This window comes from Moschus berezovskii, chromosome 1 (genome assembly GCF_049115385.1).
Source record: "Moschus berezovskii isolate FMDL1 chromosome 1, NW_MosBer_1.0, whole genome shotgun sequence".
Lineage (NCBI taxonomy): Eukaryota > Metazoa > Chordata > Mammalia > Artiodactyla > Moschidae > Moschus > Moschus berezovskii.
The window spans coordinates 155,803,389-155,823,393 of NC_142460.1; the positions used below are offsets into that span (position 1 = coordinate 155,803,389).

General features: G+C 38.3%; 1 protein-coding gene across 4 annotated transcripts in view; it reads right to left on the minus strand.

Moving 5' to 3' along the window:
- Positions 1-20,005, minus strand: part of NCK1 (NCK adaptor protein 1) — a 72,220-nt gene that overhangs the window by 21,062 nt on the left and 31,153 nt on the right. Inside the window, exon 1 of one of the 4 annotated variants that reach the window (XM_055413229.2) lies at positions 2,130-3,601. The exons of the other annotated variants lie outside the window; for them this stretch is intronic. The gene's annotated coding sequence lies outside the window, so the exon portion shown is untranslated. Of the gene's footprint in view, positions 1-2,129; positions 3,602-20,005 lie in introns of those variants that run through there. 4 annotated transcript variants of the gene reach the window in all.

The following is a 20,005-nucleotide window of genomic DNA, read 5'->3' on the forward strand; positions in this document are numbered from 1 at the left end:
CAAAATATACAAACATCTCATAAAACTCAGTAAAAAAAAAACAAAAAAAAACCAAACCCAATCAAAAAATGGGCAGAAGACCCACATGGATTTCTCCAAAGAAGACATACAGATGGCCAACATGCACATGAAAAGATGCTCAACATCACTAATTATTAGAAAAATGCAAATCAAAACCATAGTGAAGCACTATCTCACCTTGGTCAGAATGGCAATCATTGAAAGGTCTACAAATAACAAATGCCAGAGAAGGTGTGGAGAAAAGGGAACCATCCTATACTGTTGGTGGGAATGTAAATTGGTGCAGCCACCATGAAAAACAGGATAAAGTTTCCTCAAAACAAAATAAAAAACAGAAAAAACTAAAAATAGAGCTGTTATATGAGGCTGCAATCCCACTCCTAAGCTTATATCCAGACAAAACCATAAATAAAAAAGATAAACATACCTTAATGTTCACTGCAGCATTACATACAATAGCCAAGACATGGAAATAGCCTAAACATCCATGGAAACAGGAATGGATAAAGAAGATGTGGTATATATACACAGTGGAATACTAGTCAGCCATAAAGAGAGTGAAATAATGTCATGTATAGCAACATGATTAGACCTATAGACTATTATACTAAGTGAAGTAAATCAGAAAGAGAAAGACAAATACCATATGACATCACTTATTAAAATATAACACATCGAGACTTCCCTGGTGATCTAGTGGTTGGGAGTCCACTTGCCAGCACAAGGAACAAGGGTTTGAACCCTGGACTGGGAAATAAGATCCAACACGTTGCAGGGCAACTGAGCCCATGTGCCAGAACTACTGAAGCCCATGTACCCATGACACAACAAGAGAAACCACAGCAATGAGAAACCCGTGCACCACAACTGGAGAATAGCCCCCACTCACTGCAACTAGAGAAAGCCCATGTGCTACAACAAAGAGCCTCATGCACCGCAATGAAGATCCAGCACAGCCAAAATAAAATTATTTAAAAATAAAATGACATAAATGAAATTATCTACAAAATAGACTGACAGACACAGAGGAAAAATTGTCGAGGCTGTCGAGGGTAGGGGCACATGTGAGAGGGAGTTTGGGATTAGCAAACTACTATGTATTGAATAGATAAACAAGGACCTACTGTATAACACAGGGATCTATATTCAATATCCTGTGATAAACCATAATGGAAAAGAATATGAAAAAGAATATATATAAAACTGAACCACTTTGCTGTACAGCAGAAATTAACACAACCTTGTAAATCAACTATACTTCAACAATTTCTTTTAAATGAAAACAAGGAAAAAGTACACCCAAATATAAATAAAAAAGGAGGTATAATTATAGATGCTAAGCCACTCCAGTACTCTTGCCTAGAAAATCCCATGGATGGAGGAGCCTGGTAGGCTGCAGTCCGTGGGGTCGCTAAAGGTCGGACACGACTGAGCGACTTCACTTTCACACGTTGGAGAAGGAAATGGCAACCCACTCCAGTGTTCTTGCCTGGAGAATCCCAGGGACGGGGGAGCCTGGTGGGCTTCCGTCTATGGGGTCACACAGAGTCGGACACGACTGAAGTGACTTAGCAGCAGCAGCAGCAGCATTCAAAAGCCACAGCAATATTAAAATCTTTATCAATAGATATGAGAAAAAGTAAATGTACAAATTTATAGAAAAATTAAAGTAACAGAAGTAGTAAAACTGAATTAGTCATTAAGAAATCTTCCCATAAATGAAAACACCAGGGTCAGATGGTTTCACAGGCAAATTCTATTAAAATTCAAAGAATAACAACAAAAAAGGGAACAAATAATTCCAACTTACACAAACTCTTTCAGAATAAAGAGAGGAAACGTTGCAAACTTAAGTCACTCCTGAACCTAGATTAGCTCTCTACTTTCTTCAGAGAGATTACTATAAATAAATAGCTACCCCTGGTTTAGCAAGCAAATAAATTCAGCTTCTGCTTATTGAATAGCATTCTGTTTCCTCAACAAAGAAGTAATATTCAGCATATTCAGAGAAATGCATTTTAATTTAGAATTCAACAACCCCTAGCATTCAACTGTATCTACAAGGAAGATACCTTTTGGGGGGTTATTGCAAAGGCCTCAAAACCTACCAGTCTTCTAAAATAATGACTCAAGTATGGTCAGTTCAGTCATTCAGTCATGTCCGATTCTTTGCAACCTCATGGACTGCAGCACGCCAGGCCTCCCTGTCCAACGCCAACTCCCGGAGTTTACTCAAACTCATGTCCATTGAGTCGGTGATGCCATCCAACCATCTCATCCTCTGTCATCCCCTCCTCCTCCTGCCTTCAATCTTTCCCAGCATTAGGGTCTTTTCAAATGAGTCAGTTCTTCTCATCAGGTCGCCAAAGTACTGGAGTTTCAGCTTCAGCATCAGGACTGATTTCCTTCAGAATGGACTGGTTGGATCTCCTTGCAGTTCAAGGGACTCTCAAGAGTCCTCTCCAACACTCTTCGGTGCTCGGCTTTCTTTATAGTCCAACTCTCACATCCATACATGACTAGTGGAAAAACCATAGCTTTGACTAGATGGACCTTTGTTGACAAAGTAATGTCTCTGTTTTTTAATATGCTGTCTAGGTTGGTCATAGCTTTTCTTCCAAGGAGTAAGCATTTTTTAATTTCATGGCTGCAGTCACCATCTCCAGTGATTTTGGAGCCCCAAAAAATAAAGTCTCTCACTGTTTCCCCATCTATTTACCAGGAAGTGATAGGACCAGATGCATGATCTTAGTTTTTTGAATATTGAGTTTTAAGCCAACTTTTTCACTCTCCTCTTTCACTTTCATCAAGAGGCTCTTTGCTTCTTCACTTTCTGCCATAAGGTTGGTGTCATCTGCATATCTGAGGTTACTGATACTTCTCCCAGGAATCTTGATTACAGCTTGTGCCTCATCCAGCCCAGCATTTCTCATTATGTACTCTGCATATAAGTTAAATAAGCACAGTGACAATATACAGCCTTGACGTACTCCTTTCCCAATTTGGAACCATGTTTCATGTTGTTCCATGTCTAGTTCTAACTGTTGCTTCTTGACCTGCATACAGATTTCTCAAGAGCCACGTCAGGTAGTCTGGTATTCCCATCTCTTTCAGAATTTTCCACAGTTTATTGTGCTCCACAGTGTCAAAGGCTTTGACAGAGTCAATAAAGCAGAAATAGATGTTTTTCTGGAACCCTCTTGCTTTTTCGATGATCCAATGGATGTTGGCAATTTGATCTCTGGTTCCTCTGCCTTTTCTAAAGCCAACTTGAACATCTCTAAGTTCAAGGTTCACGTACTGTTGAAGCCTGGCTTGGAGAATATTGAGCATTACTTTACTTGCATGTGAGATGAGCACAATTGTGCGGTAGTTTGAACATTGTTTGGCATTGCTTTTCCTTGGGATTAGAATGAAAACTGACATTTTTCAGTCCTGTGGACACTGCTGAGTTTTCCAAATTTGCTGGCATACTGAGTGCAGCACTTTCACAGCATCATCTTTTAGGATTTGAAATAGTTCAACTGAATTCCATCACCTTCACTAGCTTTGTCTGCAGGGATGCTTCCTAGGGCCCACTTGACTTCGCATTCCAGGATGTCTGGCTCTAGGTGAGTGATCACACCATCAAATTAAAAACAATATGACAATGATATTTTGAAAAAAATCCTACTACATTAAAAGTTCAAGGGGGATACACATCAAACCGTACAGTGGTAGCATCTGTGAGTGGTAAGACTTTCATTTCCCTCTCTACACTCCACATCTATGTGTGGTATGACTATTTTTCATTCATATTACTTGATTTTTTAAATGTACTATAAAAAGAGAGAAAACCAATTGAAAGCCTGCTAATCAGAACAGGCATCCAAAACACAAAATATGGATGAGGAACATGGGGCAAGTAAGATAAAAAAAGAAATGTAAGAGTAGTTAAGTTGATACAAAATGCAATCTGCTTTCCCGCAGAATTACATTCAAAATTTAAACAATTACATTCTAACACACAAACAAAACCCACTATAATCTGGCTTTCCTCTGATAACCGTCTCTCAGTTAAGGACCAGATAAAAGAGCTAACTTTAGAGTTCGGATAGTGGGGAAAACTCTGCATCTTTGAAAACAAATCACAAAGTGAAATGACATGACACTATCAGAGGGACAGCAACTGAGGAAAACTGAGAAAACAAAAGCAAATGTTTCCCGTCTCCTGCTTGCCCTGGAACAGACGCTCAGAGAATTACAAGGAGTAACATTTGCACTATTTGAACAGCCATTTCTCTCTTGCTCTCTTTTATCCAAGCTTAGTTTAAATGACCTAAATTTAAAATGTAGTGACTCCACTGCACTTTCTTTGATCCAACCCAGAGGGCTGGTTGTCAAGACTGTCAGTTAACATCCCACACTCTCCTACAAAAGCTTCAGCTCCATATTTCCAACTACACTATTTGCATTGGGATGTTCTCTGCCTCCATTCTTGCTTTCAGGAATGAGATTCCTATCCTTTTGTCTCTGACCTTGAACCTAACACCTAAACCGAAGAGCCTCACCAAACAGTGTCCAATTCCTCCCTGACATTGAGTGTTGGATTTCCATTACAAAGCTGTTCACTAATCCGCACTGATTGCCTGCCCTGCTCTCATCATATAAACATCATGGACCTCGCACTTGACATCATTCTCACTTTATAGTACCCATATCCTGCTTGTCTTTTTTTCCTGGGCTTATATTTCCTCATCTTAGTTTGTTTTTCAAATTCACTTCCAATCTCATTCCCAAACTGGATCTTCACACACACACTAATCTGGTTACCACAAGAACAGAACCAAGTTGGAGTTAACTCAAGCATTTCAATATGTCACTAAAGACAATATGAAATTTACTGTTCTAGAAATCTTCATAAATTATACCCTTCATTCTAACTGAAAAGAGATCAACGGACTGAGTTAGAGAACACCTACTGGCTTAAAATGAAAGGTTTTACACACTCACAAAGGCTGAGAGTTGTTAAAAATATGTAACTCTATACACCAAGGAACATTTACTGAAGGTCTATGATTCAGGCATATCCTAGCATTTCCCTCACAACAATCATTTAAAGTATAATCATTATTTTATAATACAGATATTAAGGAATAAAATGGCTTTTCAACCTGTGAAAATAAGCAGTGGAAACTGGGAGTCAAATTGGAGTCAAATACATGTTCTTTTCACTCCCCTCACCCTGAGTTTATGTACTTTTGATTACTGCTGACTCGTAAGGAACAGAAGAGGAATATACAAGTTATAAATACATGGAAACCAATTACCTACTAAATCAACAATTCTCAAACTATTTGATTTCAAAATCCCTTCACATACTTAAAACCTGAAGACTTAAAGAGCTTTTTTATGTTGGTTCTATCAATATTTACCACGGAAATTAAAGGTAAGAAAATGTTGGGGTATTTTTAATTCAAATAAATATAATCACATTTAAGCCAATGTTTTAACATATTTTAAATGAAAATTATATTTTCTAAAACAAAACATTAATGAAAAGAGTAGAATTATTTTACATTTTTTGCATATATTTTTAACGTCTGACTATTTAATAGAAGGTAGATTCTCATATCTGTTTCTGCATTTACTGTATTGCAACATTGTTTTGGGCTTCTCTCATAGCTCAGTCAATAAAGAATCTGCCTGCAATGCGGGAGACCTGGGTTCGATTCCTGGGTCGGGAAGATACCCTGGAGAAGGAAATGGCAATCCACTCCAGTATTCTTGCCTGGAAAATCCCATGGACAGAGGAGCCTGATGGGCTACAGTCCATGGGGTTGCAAGAGTCGGACACAACTTAGCAACTAAACCACCACCAATATTGTTTTGGCTGAAAAGAAAACCTGGTTTCACATAAATTCATAGCTGGAAAAAGGGAAAGAGTATTTTAAAAGTGTTTTCAGATAACTGTGGATTCTATTTTGGTATTATACCAAAACATGACAAGCAACACAGTTTCTTAAAGACTAGTTTCTAATATGGAATCTAAAACTTTATCAGTGAACTTTTCCATACTGTTTTAAATATTAAAAATCATTGGCCCAAATATTTTTAATTTCAGGAATGATGAGTGTAAATAAGCCTGCTGCAAACCCTCTCTCCAACTGATCACAACTAAAACCTCCATGAAAAAAATGCAAAGAATCAGCTACCTAAGGACTCTGGGAAGTATACAATAGGTAGCTTGAAGAGGAAAATCAACTTGAAAAAAAGATCAATACATAAATTTCTCTTTGAATACACACATTTCCTTTGAAATTTGACTGAACAGTAAATTTCCTTTTGGTCACCCCACCATACACACATACTTTATTTCTTAGCTTTGACCTAAAACTAAGTAGAACAGGAAATTGTGTAGCAGGTACAGTAAGGAAAAACCTCATATGGAAGAGAAGCTCACCTGGCCAAAGCACTGGGGGAAAAGGCTCTTGAAAGCCAGAATGGGTAAGTTAAGTCCCTGAGGTTGTTTTCCTCTTTTCCTCCTCTTTTCCACCCAAGGCCAGCAACGGTGGATCTGCATTACTGCCACAGTCGTGGAGATAGCATATACATTAAGATTGCGAGAGGAGACTTCCCTGGCAGCCCAGAGGTTAAGACTCTGTGCTCCCAACGTAGGGAATGTGGGTTTGAGTCCTGGTCATGGAAGGAGCTTCCCACATGCTGTGTGGCACAACCAAAAGATAAATAATTCTTCTTAAAAAAGAACCCAAAGGGACACCTATGCTTTCTCTAACCACTTCACCCTGAAGGCAGGCATAGTTGTGCCCAAAACTGAGCAACAACATGGGAGACTGAAACTGTATGTGTTGTTGTTCAGTCACTAAGTCGTGTCCAACTCTCTGAGGCCCCATGGACTGCAGCACACCAGGCTTCCCTGTCCCCTTCTCTGTCTCCCTGAGTTTATTCAAACTCATGTCCACTGAGTCGGTGATGCCAACCATCTTATCCTCTCTCATTCCTGTCTCCTCTTGCCTTCAATCTTTCACAGCATCAGGGTGTTTTCCAGTAAGTCAGCTCTTCACATCTGGTGGTCAAAGTATTAGAGCTTCAGCATCACTCCTTCCAATGAATATTCAGGGTTGATTTCCTTAAGGATTGAATGGTTTGATCTCCTTGCTGTCCAAAAGACTCTCAAGAGTCTTCTCCAGCATCACAATTCGAAAGCATCAATTCTTCAGTGCTCAGACGTCTAGTAAGAGAACCCAACTTTTCTGGTTATAGGAACTGGAGAATATGGGGAACACGCACGTGAACAAGAGCAGGAGAATGTAATCTATGACAAAGACTTCTTCTTGACCAAATTCTAGTCAGGCTCCTCTGAACCCTCTTCTTGACCAGGCCTCAAACTTGATCTATAAAAACTGCAGACTCTCAGCATAAATGCTTTGCCATAAATGACTTCTCACACAGACGTGAACAACCAGGATAGTTTCCAACAACTTAATGGCTCCATCCCTAAGATGACTCCTCCAGCCCCCTTAATTTCCTGCCTGAGAAAGTTCAATGTTGCCAGAAGAATTTACTGTCTGTTCCAGCTAAAACTTGATGACAGGCCCCTGAAATCCCTCTTAGAGCAGTTACTTTAGAAAGCTTGCAATTATAAATACTTCCTCTGCCCCCTTGAGATAATAATTGTCTACCACCTAAAACTGCCTTTTCAAGGACCGTAGAGCAATCTGTTTAAAATACAAACATTCAAGAAGATAATTTTCATTCTTGTTCCCAGACCCTGTAGGAATATAGGGATTTAACTTTGGTGGGTGCCTTGCTCTAACTTGGGCTTCCCTGGTGGCCCACTCCAGTACTCTGGCCTGGAGAATTCCATGGACAGAGGAGCCTGGTGGGCTACAGTCCAAAGGGTCGCAAAGAGTCGAACACAACTGAGAGACTTTTCACTTAGCTCTAAAACCTGCACCACTGCCTCTGTTATAAAGAGAAGTTTATTGCTCCTCTGGATAAGTAACAATTCTCCCCTAGGTATATGGACCAACCTCACTTCAACACCACTTGATGCCTTTCCCTTAGCACACTCCAGTTTTTAAAAAGCCTCCTGCCTTTTGTTTTGAACAAAGTTGAATTCTCTTTTCCCTACTGTAATATTTATTGAATAAAAGCTATCCATAACACTTCAACTAGTATTGAGCTTGTGAATCTTTAATATCTATAATTCTAGTTATGAACCAACATAAGTACTAAACCTCCAGCAAGTTGGACATTCATGGAATTTCCAAAGAAGTATTACAAAAGCACTGAGAAATGAAATACAAAATAAATGCCACCCAAGCCCAGTCCATCCCTGACCAGTGCATACAGCAAACAGATGCAATCAGTACAGCAAAGGTTTAGAAACTGAAACTAATATTGGAACTATTGTCCATAAAAACCAAGTAAAAACTTCTCTGAATCTAACCAGATTGACGCCTGCTTAAACAACAGCAAATTCCCCAAAGAATTTTAACAGGATCCAAATTCTCACAACATAATACTCCAAATGTCCAGTATATAACCCCAACTTAGCCAACATACCAAGAAGCAGGAAAATTTGGCTGAAAATTGGCAGAAAAGGGCAACCAATAGATGCCAACCAATAAATAACCCAGATGTTGGATTTATGAAAACTCTTAAAGTAGCCAATATAACCGTGTCCCATTAGTAAAGGTAAACACTCAAATGGAAAAATAAATCTGAGAAGCTGCTATTAAATAGAATCAAATGCAAATTTTAGAATGAAAAAAATCACAATATTTGAAATAAAAACTTCACTGGATAGAACGCAGAATCAAGATGGCAGATGTATTCATTTTCTATGACTGCTGTAACAAACTGGGTGGTTTAAAAAAAAAACAAATTTATTCTGTCACAGATCTGAAGGTCTCAATCAAGGATACAATCAAAAAGTCTGAAATCAAGGTGCTGACAGAGCTGTACTATCTCTGAAGGCTCTAGGGAACAACCTGTACTTTGCCTCTTTCAGTTTTTGGTGGCTGTAAACATTCCTTGTGACTGCATCACTCTGCCCCTGCGGTTATAATGCCTCCTCCTCTTCTGTCTAGCAAATCTCCCTCTGCCTCACTCTTATAAGCATACTTGTCATGGGATTTACAGTTTACCAGATAATCCAGGAATTTATCCTCCTCTCAAAATCCTCAAATTAATTAATCACACCGGTTTACCACATAAGGTAATATTCACAAATTCCAGAGATTAGGGAATGAACATATCTTTTTGAAGGGTCCCATTCAGCAAAATACCACAAAGGGAAAACTACATAAACCTGAAGACAGATCAATAAAAATTATCCAACCTGAAGAACGGAGAGGGGAAAATATTTTTGAAAAAGAAAAAAACAGGGCTTCAGGGACCAATGGGACAATATCAAAAAAGCAATTCATCTCTTTGGAAACCCTAAAGAAAAGCTATTGGTTCAGAAAAAAATACTTGGAAGAAACAGTAGCTGAAACTTTCTAAAAGTTAGCAAAAGTCAAGAACTTATAGATTCAAGAAAATAAGCAAACCCAAACAGGATAAATTCAAATCATGTCCAAGCCCATCATAATCTAACTGCTAAAAACAATAAATAAAAGAAAAATCTTCAAAGCAGCCAGAGAAAAACAACATATTACATACAAGTCAGTGGTTCTCAACTGGGGATTATTTTACATCCCTGGGGATATGTTACAATGTCCAGAGTCACTTTTAATTATCACTGCGTGGGTGGCGGGGCAGGGGTGGGGGGTGCTAATGGGTATAGGCTAGAGATACTGCTAAACATCCTATGATGAACACGATACAACTCCACAACAAGAAATTATCCTGTCCAAAGTACTAAAGTTGAAAAATCCTGATATAGGGAGCAATTTGAATGAAATGACTTTTCAACAGAAAACATGAACCATATCTAAAAATGCTGGAAGAAAACAACTGAAAATTCAGAATTCTATATTCAGTGAAAATATCCTTCAGGAATGAAATGAAATAAAGATATTTTCAGATGAAGCAAAATTATGTCATTTTGTTGCCAACACTCTAGCTCTAAAAGAAATGTAAAGGAAGTTTCAAGGCTAAAACTAGTTAAAAAAATTTTGTATCAGAGGGAAATGAAACTTCAGCAATGATGGAGGAGCAATAAAAATGGGAAATATCTGGGTGAATATAAGAAGATTAATTTTCATCTCTTAAGATCTTACGACTGAGCGACTGAACTGAACTGAACCGAAGATCTTCAAAATATACACAGCTCTTGAAAGGGAATATTATAACATTTACATGGGGGGAGTTTTCAACCTATATATATACAATTCATATGACAATTATCATGTAAGTGGATAGGGCAATGGAACCTAAACAGTTGTTAAGGCTTTATGTTCTAGCTTAAGTTGTAAAATATAAACTTAAAGGATACACAGGGAGGTGGGAGGGTGGGGGTGGTGGGAAGAAGGGGTGAAAGTGTTAATCACTCAGTTGCATTCAAGTCTGCAACACCATGAACTGTAGCCCACCAGGCTCCTCCGTCCATGGAATTCTCCAGGTAAGAATACTGGAGGATCTTCCTGACCCATGTGGGTCTCTTGCACTGCAGGTAGATTCCTTACCAACTGAGCCACCGGGGAAATATAATGTTTCATTTAATATACTATATTTATATTTAATAATATGGGGAAAATTAAATATTAAATATATGGCACATTATTTAGAGCATACTACTATAAAGTCTAGAGCACTACTAAAAAGAGGGACAAAGAGATATAGCCAAAAACTGATACATTAAAACATATTAAAAAAAACACTCAATCCAAAAGAAGGAAAAGGGAAAATGAGAACAAAAAACACAAGAAACAAACAATAACAAATAATAAAACTCAAATGTATCAATAATTATATAAATCACCTACAAGTTTAAATTAACAAATAAGACCCAACTGTTACCAAAAATCCATTTTAAATATGATGCTGTATAGATTAAAAGTAAAAGGATCAAGCATATATTATTTCAAAAGAAAGCTGTAGTGGCTATATTAATATCTAACCACATAGATTTCAGAATGAAAATTAGCAGGGGCTTCCCAGGTAGCTCAGAGGCAAAGAATTCACCTGCCAATGCAGATGTGGGTTCGATCCCTGGGTCTGGAAGACACCCTGGAGAAAGAAATGGGAACCCACTCTAATATTCTGTAGATCTGGTAGACAGAGTGCCTGAAGAACTATGGACAGAGATTCGTAACACTGCACAGGACTCAGTGACCAAAACCATCCCAAAGAAAAAGAAATTCATTGAAGGCAAAATGGTTGTCTGAGTAGGCTTTACACACAGTTGAGGAAAGAAAAGAAAAAGCGAGGGAGACAGGGAAAGATATACCCAACTGAATGGGTTGAGAACAGCCAAGAGATAAGAAAGCCTTCTTAAATGAATAGTACAAACAAGTAGAAGAAAACAACAGAATGGGAAAAACTAGAGATCTCTTCAAGAAAACTGGAAATATTAAGGGAAGGGAACAACTCATGCAAGGATGGGCATGATAAAGGACAGAAACGGTAAGGAACTAACAGAAGTAGAAGTGATTAAAAAGATGTGGCAAGAATACACAGAAGAACTATATAAAAAAGGTCTTAATGACCCAGATAACCACAATGATAAGGTCACTCACCTAAAGCCTGACATCCTGGTGTCTGAAGTCAAGTGGGCCTTAGGAAGCTGTACGACAAACCATGCTAGTGGAGGTGATAGAATTCCAGCTGAGCCATTTCAAACCCTAAAAGATGATGATGTTAAAGTGCTGCACTCAACATGTCAGCAAATTTGGAAAATCCAGCAGTGACCACAGGACTGGAAAAGGTCAGTTTTCATTCTAATCCCAAAGAAGGGCAGTACCAAAGAATGTACAAACTACCACACAACTATTATTTCACATGCTAGTAAGGTTATGCTCAAAATCCTTCAAGCTAGGCTTCAACAGTACATGAACTGAGAAATTCCAGATGTATAAGCTAGATTTCAAAGAGACAGAGGAACCAGAGATCAAACTGCCAACATTCACTGGGTCACAGAGAAAGCAAGGGAATTCCAGAAATACATCTATTTCTGCTTCACTGACTATGCTAAAGTCTTTGACTGTGTGGATCTCAACCAACCACGGAAAATTCTTAAAGAGATGGGAATACCAGACCATCTTACCTGTCTCCTGAGAAACCTGTATGCAGGTCAAGAAGCAACAGTTACAACCAGACACTGAACAACAGACTGGTTCAAAATTGGGATAGGAGTAAGACACGGCTGACACCCTACTTATTTAACTTACATGCAGAGTACATCAAGTAAAATGCTGGGCTGGATGAATCACAAGTTGGAATCAAGATTGCTGGGAAAAGTATCAATAACCTCAGATATGTAGATAATACTACTCTAAGGGCAGACAGCGAAAAGGAACTAAAGAGCCTCTTGATGAGAGTTGAAGAAAAAGAGTGAAAAAGCTAGCTTAAAACTCAACACTCAAAAAAAGATCATGGCATCCAGTCCCATCACGCATGACAAATAGATGGGGAAACAACAGAAACAGTGACAGAGTTTATTTTCTTGGGCTCCAAACAAAATCACTATGAACAGTGACTGCAGCCATGAAATTAAGACACTTGCTCCTTTGAAAAAAAGCTATGACAAACCTACACAGCATACTAAAAAGCAAAGACATCACTTTGCCAACAAAGGTCTGTATAGTCAAAGCTATGGTTTTTCCAGTCATGTATATATGTGAGAGTTGGACCATAAAGAAGGCTGAGTGCTGAAGAACTGATTCCTTCCAGCTGTGGTGCTGGGGAAGACTCTTGAGAGTCCCTTGGACTGACTGCAAGATTAAACCAGTCAATTCTAAAGGAAATCAACCCTGAATATTCATTGGAAGGACGGATGAGGAAGCTGAAATTCCAATAGTTTGGCCACTTGATGCGAAGAGATGACTCACCGGAAAAGACCCTGATGCTGGGAAAAGACTGATGGCAAAAGGAGAAGAAGGTGGCAGAGGATGAGTTGGTTAGATGGCATCACTGACTCAATGGACATAAATCTGAACAAGCTTCAGGAGATGGTGAAGGACAGGGAAGCCGGGAGTGCTACAGTCCATGGGGTCACAAAGAGTCGGACACCACTTAGCAATTGAACAACAGCAAAACAAGAGTTCCAAAATACATGAAGCTAAAACTACCAAAACTGAAAGAAGTAAAGAAATTCACCATTGTTCTTGGGGACTGTAACATTACTCTTGATAATACATAAAACAAGTAGACAGAAAAGCAGCAAAGATACAGAAGATCTAAATATCTGCCCTCTGAATCTAATTGAAAATTATACTCAACAACAACAACATATGTACAAATCTTTCAAGTACACCAAAACAGACCATATTCTGGACCATAAAACAAACCTTAATAAATGTAAAATAACTGAAATCACACAGCATATGTTCTCTGACCATGAAGGAATTAAACTAGAAATCAGGAACAGAAAGGTAACTGGAAAATCTCTAAATATTTGGAAATTAAACAACACAATTCTAAATAATTCATGCACCAAAGGGTCTTCTCAAAAGAAACCAGAAAATATTCTGAATTGAAAGAAAATGAAAACACAGCAAATGAAAATTTGCTGGATGAAGCTAAAGCACTGCTTGGAAGGAAATTTACAGCATTAAAATGCTATTACATGATGTATGAAAAGAAGATCTCAAATCAATAATACATGCTTCCACCCTAAGAAACTAGAAAAAGAAGAACACACTAAACCCAAAGGAAAAAGAACTTAATAATGATCAGAAATCAATGAAACTGAAACAAAACATAAATGAATGTGGGAGACTTGGGTTCAATCCCTGTATCAGGAAGATCCCCCTGGAGGAGGAAATGGAAACCCACTCTAGTATTCTTGCCTGGAGAACCCATGGACAGAGGAGTCTGGCGGGCTACAGTCCACGAGGTCACAAAGAGTCAGATAATGACTGAGTGACTAACACTTACTTACTCTGAAACCAAAAGGATGTTATTTGAAATGATCAAGAAAATTGCTAACTCTCTAGCAAGAATGACCAAGAAGACAACTTGTTCGTGTCTTATTGTTCAGTGGAAGGCAGAACTTTTGAGGATGAAATTGAACTATTTGGCTGAGGCTATTTCCAAACAATGTGCAGAAGCAGCAGTATGGCTTCTCTTGAATGCTAATACTAAAATGCAAGTAGAGAAATAAAGATAGAATTGTTATCTTGTCACATGGTAAACAGAAATTTAAATATTAAGTTGAAAAACTCTCTGCCAATATATACTGGAAAAAATGAGAAAGCACTATGTTCAGAACACTAAGGTTGTGGCCAAGTACCCCTGTATAAAGAGATTAGTACAGCTGTAAAATTAGACTTAATTAGACACCCAAGCAGGAAACAGCCAATCTGAACTGGAAGAAGAAGAAAGATTGTCAGTTTTCTTAGAAGACTTTTACAGGATGGGACCACAAACCTATTCAGTTGGGAACTCGGGATATTCTTCAAGACATGAGAACAAGGACCACAAAGGCGACTCTGAAATCATGAAGGCTGCCTCCCCAGTTTCCAAAGAGGAGGCTATTACCTGCATTTCAACAGGCCTGACAAAGACTCCCAGCCCAAAGTCATGGGGGCCAGGCCAGTAGAACCACTAGTATGTGAGATTTCATACACTAAATTATCATTTAATAATAAATGCTTTGCCACTGATTATTAAATTAATATATTTAATTAAATGTTATATATTTAATATTTAAATGGGCAATTTTTTAAAATATTCTTTTTTCTTTCTGGCCACACTGTACAGTATGTGGGCTCTTAGTTCCTAAACAGGGATTGAACCCGTGCCCCCAGCATTGGAAACATGGAATCTTAACCACTGGACCACCAGAAAGTTCCAGAACAGACAAATATTTGAACAGATACTTCACCAAAGAAGACATATAGAGAGCATATAAGCATATGAAAAGATTTTCAATGTCACTAGTTATTACAGAAATGCAAATTAAACCCACAAAACGCTATCACTACACAGCTATTAAATGGCTTAAAAAGAGAAAGAAGGTAAAGAAGGAAGGAAGGAAAAAAAGAGGGAAAAATGGAGCAAGGAAAGCAAGTGAAATAGAGGAGAAAGAAGGAAACACAAAAACTGACAATAATAGGTGTGAATGAGGCTGCAGGAATGCAAAACAGCACAGCCACTATGGAAACAGTCTAGCAGCTTCTTACAGAATTAAACATAACTTATGTAGGACTCAGCTATCTCACTGAGTCAGACTCCAAAGGCTACATGTGACATTCTGGAAAAGGCAAAACTAATGCGAACAAAGACGAGATCAGTGGCTTTCACAAGTTAATGGTGGGAAGAAAGTATGACTACAAAGCAAGAAGGAAATTTTTTTTTTTTTCTTGAGCAAGTGAAGGAACTGTTCTGTACTAACACTGGTGTTACAACACTGTGATTACATCACTCCAAGTATGTGTCAAATCTCATACCCCAAAGTGTGAATCCTACTGTATGTAAACTAAATATACAGCAGAAAACATTCATTGGTTGGCCTTAAATGTAACTATTTTTACTCAGATATGGTATTGTATCATCACTCAATATACAGTCACCAAGTTTTGCAGATCTTCCAAATGCTGACATCTTTGTAACACTGCATTTCAAGCAGTCTCTGGTAATTTCAGAGTGGAAACAGAAACTGAGCATCTCAGTCTAATGAAAACAGTTTGGGCCTTATGAACTCCCTAAAAGGTCCACTTTAGGAACATTGTTGTTGTTGTTACTGTTGCTCAGTTGCTAAGTCATGTCTGACTCTTTGCCACCCCATAGACTGTAGCCCACCAGGCTCCTCTGGGTTCTTTGCCACTGAGCCACCAGGGAAGCTCCTTTAGAGAACTGCTTACCTAAATGTGGGAATAACATCAAGCCACACACCTACGTTCTTTCCAACCTACTTTTATAAATTTATTAGGTGTATCTATATATTAATGACACTAAGTCATGTTAACAATCATCTTCATACTATGGAGGATATGCACACAATGAGAAAGGGTAATATTTGCTACATATGTTTGGGTGCTCAGTCACTTCAGTCGTATCCCATCTTTGCAACCCCATGGACTGTGGCCTGCCAGGCTCCTCTGTCCATGAGATTTTACAGGCAACAATACTGGAGTGGGTTGCCGTGCCGTGCTCCAGGGGGTCTTCTGTACCCAGGGACTGAACCCGTGTCTCTTTTGTCTCCACCACAGGGAAGCGGATTCTTTACCACTAGCGCCACCTGGGAAGCTTCTTGCTATGTATATAGATCATGATAAATATGACCATTTGGGGGAAGCCAGTTATTATATTCCAAGGAAAAAGTAAAGAACCAGCTAGTGATTCTAAAGGGAAATCTCCCATGCTAATACAAATGCAATTTTAGAAATCTACTGTACTTTAGTACATAACTTGACAACTTCCTGTTTCTGATAAAAATCAGCAGAGTGACAATACCCAAGTGACTGGCTCCGGAAGTTAGGTTGGGCTACAGATCTCTCAGTAAACAATGAAGAAGGGGAAATCCCCAAATAACTAACTTCAATATGCTCATCCTGAAAGACTCCCAGTATGTCTAGGGGGGTTACTGGGATGATACCCTTTTCCCAAAAGACTAAAGCCTGAGAACATGTATACTCAGAGTAACCATCAGCACGTGGAACCTGGCAATGAAGCTGAGAGGCAAATAAAGATTAGATTTCATTTTTTGAGCCTCTAAACTTAATCATTCTTCTATCTAGGATCTATCTCTGAATTTTTCATTTCACAAGCGAAAAACTACCTTTCTGTTAAAAACAAACTAAAAGGGTCAACATACAAGAATGATAGGCATTTGAACTGACTGGAAAAAAAAAAGTATTAAATTCAAACAAGAAAAGAATAGTATAAGAAGACTTCAGATGGAAGAAAAATGAAAAAAACAAGAATATAAAAAGCTAGATGAGGATTAAGGAAACTCTAACACTAGCAAGTATAGAAACTTTCAGATTTAACAATTTTGTGTGTATGTGTGCCTGTACATGTACATATAAACACACTACAATAGGTTAATGAAAGCTAACACTGAACACTATGTGGTGCTTATAAACAACCAAATCACTGATTTTACCAAGCTTTCACTTGTATGTTTACTGGTTGTTGTTGTTTTTTTTTTTTGAGGTCCTACTAGGTGCCAAGCACAGTGTCAGTGAACCAGCCTACAAAACTAAAGCTGTCCTGGAAGAGCTTATAGACTAGTGGGAAAAGTTTTACTTCTTGTTACTTTTATTCTACCTATAATGCTGACTTTATCTTAAACACATTTCACTTCCAATCAGTATAACAAATTATGCCAACTGCATGCGCAAATTAGGTCCAGTGTGTTGCCACTGTTTATACATTTATCTGGACATCCATGGTGATTTAGCCTCTCTTTTCACTTTATAAACTCTTAGCTGCCAGGACACACCTACTTTAAAATATAAAAACCTTGAATTCCAAAGGCCTAAAAAACAAAAAATATAATGGTCCTAAAAGGCAAGTTTGGTATCAGGTGAAAACAGGACAGATCCAGAAGAGCAGCGTAACAAGTTTATACTTACTAGTTCTAAGACAGAGGCTGTATATTCTGGCTTCATTCTCCTCACACAGGGTAATGTGAAAAAGGAAACTACTACTAGTTGGAGGAGAGCTTTTCTACTCCATGAGTCATCCATCCTGGAGGTGCTGGTAAAAACAAACTATCTTCCTGAGACATGGAAGGAGGCATTTTACTTGGCCTTGTCTGCCTCTAACCCCTAACTGCTGGGTGAAAGGACTCTCAAAAAGGAACATGTTCTTTTTCCAAGAAGAATGGAGCTAAACTAGGCGACTCCACCCTCAAAAACAAAAGAGGAGTCAGAAAGAGACCAGTTTTACTTGACTATGACAGTAAAACACCGATTTATCTTACGTCTTTTTTACAGTTATCTCTCAATTTTCTCCACATTGGTATGTGCGCTGTAACGCAGAAGAAATGAGGATTATCTATAGATTCTCTAACTCTTCAGCCAAGCTTGAGAGAATCCCAGGTGGTTGTGTAGGTGAACCCAACTTTAGAAGCATAAAGGAAAATCTACATTCTCTGATTCAGGGAAAAAGAATAGGAAACAGTCCCAGTCTGACAACAGTACACCCTACACTGTTCTCAGAGGCTGAAGCAAGGTTCCACAAGTGCTCACAAACTGTTAGATAACTGCACACAGAGGGCTAGGGCTTAAGGGACAATTCTCTTCTACCATCACCCCACCTAGCTTCCTCAGGCTATCCCTAATGTATTGGGCTGGGAGGTACCTCTTCGTCTTATTTGACATTTTAAATCACGTTCATATATTACGCTGATAAATAAGGATCTTGTAAGCGCAAGGTCTGCACCTAAGAAAAGTACTTCCTTCAATTCTGTATCCTAGGCAACTTTGTTGCTTGTCTCACCATAGTTCCAGTCCTGCTTGACTGCCCCTTGAATAAAACATGCTTATGATACATTCAATTTCCTTTTCAACCACACACTTGGGTTCTAAACATTGCTCAGTCATTATGACTCAGGGAATGTCACATCAACCTCCAGGAATCCATTTCCTTATCTGTAAAATAAGGGAACTGAATAAGATAAAATCAAAGTCTTTTTTTGAGCATCAAAATTATGATCTAAGTTTCCCCTTAAATTTTATGGCCTAAACAAGACCATATTTATCTTATGTTTTTAATTCTTTTTCATTATATTAACCACCTCACTATTCCACTCCTTACTCTTTAGTATACTCTAATTATTGTACATCTTAAAAGTGTCACTTGAAGTTGTACATATTTCCAAAAGAGTACGAAACTTCCAGGACAGGGGAATGTACAGTATAAATAAGGTTTAGATTGCATCATCACTTTTACTATATTTATGGTAAAATTTACCAACCATATTCTCCTGACATACACCAAACTCGTGGTCACCTGAAATTCCAGCCTATTTAACATGCAATTAATCATAACATTTGGGCATCTTTCACATTAACTGCTGCACTTAATTCTACTTTCCCCTCAAGGCCTCCAAGTGTAATTTTCATTCAAAAATAGATTTAGGACTTCACTCAGAGGTCACCTCACATTTGCAAGAATGGCTATTATCAAAAGGACAAATAAGTACTGGTGAAAATGCGGAGAAAATGGAAACCTTATGCACTTGTTGGTGGAAATGTAAATTGGTACAGCCACTACAGAAAACAGTATCACGGTTCCTCAAAAACCTACATACAGAACTACTATATGACCCAGCATTTTGACTACTGGGTATTTACCTGAAGTAAATCAAAACACTAACTTAGAAAGATATATGCATCTCTATGTTGACTGCAGCATTATTTACAAGAGCCAAGATATGGAAACAAAGTGACCAACAGGTGAGTGGATAAAGAAGATGTGGTATATATGTATGTGTACACACACACACACACACACACACACACACAAGAATATTACTCAGCCATATAAAAGATGAAATCCTGCATTTGCAACAACATGAATGGACCTAAGAGGGTACAATGCTCAGACAGAGAAAGACAAATACTGAATGATTTCACTTATATGCAGACTCTAGAAAACAAAAGAATCAACATAACAACAGAAAGATACAGAAAGCAAACGTGGTTGCCAGAGGGGAGGGGTCGGGGGAACAGGAGAAGTAAGTGAGGGAGATTAAGAGGTATAAACTCTCAGTTACAAAATAAAGGAGTCACAGATATGAAATATACAGTATGGGAAATGTCAATAATTAATGTAATACCTTGGTATGGTGGCAGATGACGACGACTTATCATGATCATTTTGAAATATACAGAAATATGAATCACTATGCTGTATATCAGAG